This window comes from Gracilinanus agilis, chromosome 1, assembly GCF_016433145.1.
Source record: "Gracilinanus agilis isolate LMUSP501 chromosome 1, AgileGrace, whole genome shotgun sequence".
In the NCBI taxonomy this organism is placed as follows: Eukaryota; Metazoa; Chordata; class Mammalia; order Didelphimorphia; family Didelphidae; genus Gracilinanus; species Gracilinanus agilis.
The window spans coordinates 471,462,086-471,466,524 of NC_058130.1; positions in this window are offsets into that span (position 1 = coordinate 471,462,086).

The window sequence follows — 4,439 nt, forward strand, 5'->3', positions numbered from 1 at the left end:
AGATGTTCATCATCACTTTGACCACAGGGTTATGAATTATTAAACTACAAGAATTACCAGACTGTTTTAGCCTTCAAGGGACTCTGATCTATATCTGTGACAAGATATACTGACATAATCACAGACACTTGAAGTGTGACATAATTTATGATAAATCTATTAAGATTATGTTATACATTGAACTATAAAATAAATTGCAAAAAAGAGAAAATTCTTGAATTTCTCATGAGAAAGAACTTCTGAGGTACATAGCATGTTCCTTCAGAAGCAACAAAATGATGTTTCAGGAAGGAAATATTATTAGGGAAACTGCTTTTATTACTTCATGTTAATAGAAAACAGCATCTGAGATTCATTGCTATAATTTAATTCCAATTAGTTCTCCCTAATTCTCTAAACTTTCCACTTTAGAAAGGTTGAAATATGAAAGTAACTTACACTGAAATGTCTTGACTCCTATGGTATCAAAAATGATGTGGACTATTAACTATCCTTCCTTTTTCATTCCTTTTTCATTTTATCATTCAGCTTTTTCTAAGAACTTCAGTTATAACTCTAAAAATCATTATAAATGGATATTCTCCAACTATAGATTCTCTGAGAGCTATAAAAGTGGAGAAAACCTCAATGGCTTATTTCCTCTCTCAATTCAGTTCAATCTAATTTAGTTCAAGTCAACCGATCTTTATTACAAACCTACTATGGGGAGAGCCACTGTGCCAGATCTAAAGGAACTCATATTCTATAATGGGAAATAATATGTACATGAATATGTCAAAATAAAAAGTAGCTAACATAATTTATGAAGTTGCAAGAGGATCAATGACAGTGAGGGGTTAGGAAAAGCCTGCCATAGGAAAGGTGGAACTTGAACTGTATGTTAAAGGGGATCAAGGCTTCCTAGAAGAGGAAGTGAGCCTAAGGGAACATTCTAGAGGATTCTAGGCAAAGAGATAAGTTGGTCTGTGCTAAGTCAAAGAGGCAGGAGATAAAATTCCATATATAAGGAGCAGAAAGGAAGCATTTTGACTGGAATCCAGAGTGTGACGAGATTGATATTTGAGATTGTGAATGATAATTCATGTGAGCCTAACATTTTAGGGCAGCTAAGGTGATGCAATGGATAGAGTGCCATGCTGGAGTCAGACACGACTATTACGATTGACCAACATTTTATTTTATGACTTATAAAGCATCTTCTCCACCATTTCTCTATAAGGTAAGTAGTAGAAACATCATTAACTCTATTTTACAGAGGAAGAAATTGAGTCTTACGTAGTTTGTTTACATGAGTTTCCCAACTGTTACAGCTAGGCAGATGCAGAGCCAAGATTTGGACCCAGATTTCTGTACTCAAAGTCCAGAGTATTTTTTCCTTAAGAGAGTTCTTCATTACACTTGACTACTACCTCTGGCTTCTTATCCTTCATTAGTAGGATTCAATTTTCCTAGATTTGGCACTGAAAACAATGTTTGAGGTCATTTAGTTTAACTCATTTCATTTTACAAATGAGGAAACTGAGGACCAGAGAGGAAAAGTGATTTTTTCCAAGCCACAGAACTAGGGTGTGGCAGAGATGGGATGTGAATGACAAATCTGGATTTAGAGGCAGAGAACTTCATCTCCTAAACAACTCAACCGAATGTTGATTCCTGAGTTTTTCACTTAGACATCTTGATGGTTGCTTATTTATTTATTTTAATAAATACATACAAATTTATTAATTGATCCACAAGGAAGCCATCTCTCAGAGCACATAGTAGGAACTTAATAAATGTTTGCTGATTTGTTGAAGCATCCACAAGAAAGCTTTTTCTTTTAGCTCCTTTAGTCACTGAGGTAGTAAGAAAAAATCTTGGGTTTCTTGCTCTTGGCATTGATCACATCCAAACAACTCATCTTATTTTTGCTGTTCAGTTATTTTTCAGTTGTGAGTGTCTCTTTGTGACCCTCTTTGTGATTTTCTTGGCAAAGAGATGGGAGTGATCTGTCATTTCCTTCTCCAGTTCATTTTACAGATGAGGAAACTCAGGCAAATAATACTAAATACCTCACCCAGAGTTACCTGGCCAGTCTGAGACTAGATTTGAATTCAGGAAGAGGAGTCTTCCCAACTTCAGGCCTGACACTCTACCCCTTGTACCACCTAGCTGCCTGATGGTTGCTAATTTATAACAGTATTCCAGAGATATCAGCATATTTCATTTTAGAAATAATAATACAACCCTTTAAATTATAAAGCACAGGTCAAACTTCATTGTTGTTTAGTTGTTTCAGTAGTGTCTGACTCTTTGTGATCCCATCCAGGGTTTTCTTGGCAAAGATCCTGGAGTGGTTTGCCATTTCCTTGTCCATTTTAATTAAATTAATTTAAAATTTTAATTAATCAAATTAATTAAACTAAATTAAATTAAAATAAAACTCATTTTATGGATGACAAAACTAAGGCAAACAGGGTCATATAATTAATTAGTAAGTTGTCTGAGGTCAGGTTTGAACTCAGGAAGATGAGTCTTCATAACCACCAAACCAACATTCTATCCATGGTCCCCCCTACTTGCCCCAGTCAAATTGAGGTTTCTAGATCAACAAATAGCTTTGAATGGCTAGAAATGTACTAACATTTACTAATTGCAATGTCTCCTGCCTTCCTCTTATTCTTCCTATTCTCAGATGAGAATTGTCAGTCTACATGTGTTTCTTCATGAGATTTTTGACAAGTCAATGAGTTGCTTGTGCAACTACAGTTCTAATCTGAACAATGTATGTTTTTCATAAACTTTGATATTTCGGTGTGGATTGCTAGGTGGATCTTTTTTGAGAGAATATAGTCTCATTGAAGAGGCCATCTAGAATTCTGGCATTGGATGTAGTCAGTACAATATAATCTAAAATTTGATCATATGGAGACCATTTCTTTCAGCAGAGACTCAATCTTCTATTTGGACCTTGTCCCAGCCTAATTTTACATTGCTATGCATCCTGTACTTTTTGTAAAAACTAATTTGGACAATTGAACTGTGGAGAAATCTGTTGTCTTCCCAGGGCATATATTCATGACAGGATAGGAATTCTGCTTTTTAACTGTTAAACCTGATGAAACAATTAATTTCTGATGATTCATGGGAACAGATTGTAGCACTAAAAGGAGCACAGAGTACTCATTTTTCAATACAATGAAATCTTAGGCCAAAATATGAAAACCTTGGTGTTATAGGTATTTTTTCTCCAACTGACTCTGTTTTAAGATAGAAAATTCAAAGAAGAGACAGATTGGGGAAGTGAACAGTTGGACTGGTCATGGAGATATTTTCTGAGAAGAACTGAATTTTGGGGCCATATGTTAAAAGAAAAATTAAATTATAGTGACATAATTTTTTTGGACATGGCTGATATGGAAATTTGTTTTTCTTCAACATGTTCAATTACTATAATGTTTTTATTTTTCTTTGAAATTAGAGAGGGTGAGAAGAAATAAAATAGGTTATTATTTGGAAAATGATACAAAATTAATTTCTTCATCCCAGCTTAAATATAGGATTGAAAAGTTCTAGAAAGAAATGCAACATTCCTAATAAGCCCAATAACAGAATGTTTGACTGTAATCTTATCAACCTAATCAAGAAGAATTTAAAAGAAAAATTGTTCCACATAGCTTTCAATGGCTGAATTGAAAGAAAAAATAATAGGATTATTAATCTGTTGGGAAAATTATCCAGTAATAAAATATGTGGTCTCAGATATTTATATACAAATGCACTAAGTATGAGAAATAAATAGATTAAATTATAGATCCTAATAAAAAGAGGTATACTTTGATCTCATAGGTATCAGTGAGAAATTAAGAGTGGACTCATGATTGGAATTTGCCTTTGTGTATTGTGCAAGTATCTGTCTTCTTTGAAATGAATGGAAGAGGTTATGGATCGGTGAGGGAAGAATAGCATGATATAGAGAGAGAAAGAAAGAGAGTGTAAAAGAAAGCTAGCCACAGAGACAGAGGCAGAAAGATAGTGATAGAGAAAGAGACACTCAGAGAGAGAGAGATAGAAAAATGAGACAGAGAGAAAGACATTGAAAGCTAGATAGTAGAATAGAATGCTAGAGCTTGAATTAGGAAGATTTGTGTTCAAACCTAGATTTAAAAAGTTGTTGTATTACCCTAGGCAAACCACTTAACCTCTGTTTTATTGGGTTCCTTCTTCTGTTAAATGGGGTTAATAAGAACACTCTTGTCCAATGGTTGTTGCAAAACTTAAAGTCATGTAAATATTATTATTCCCATTTTTATCATTATAATATAAACATATATTTTTATGAAGAAATCCAAGAATATGAAGGGAGAAACATGAAAGGGAGGCATTTGAGTAAATCAGTGGAGGTAGAAGCAGAAATAGTATTATAAGAATATAGTCAACTTTAAGAGAGGAGAAATTTG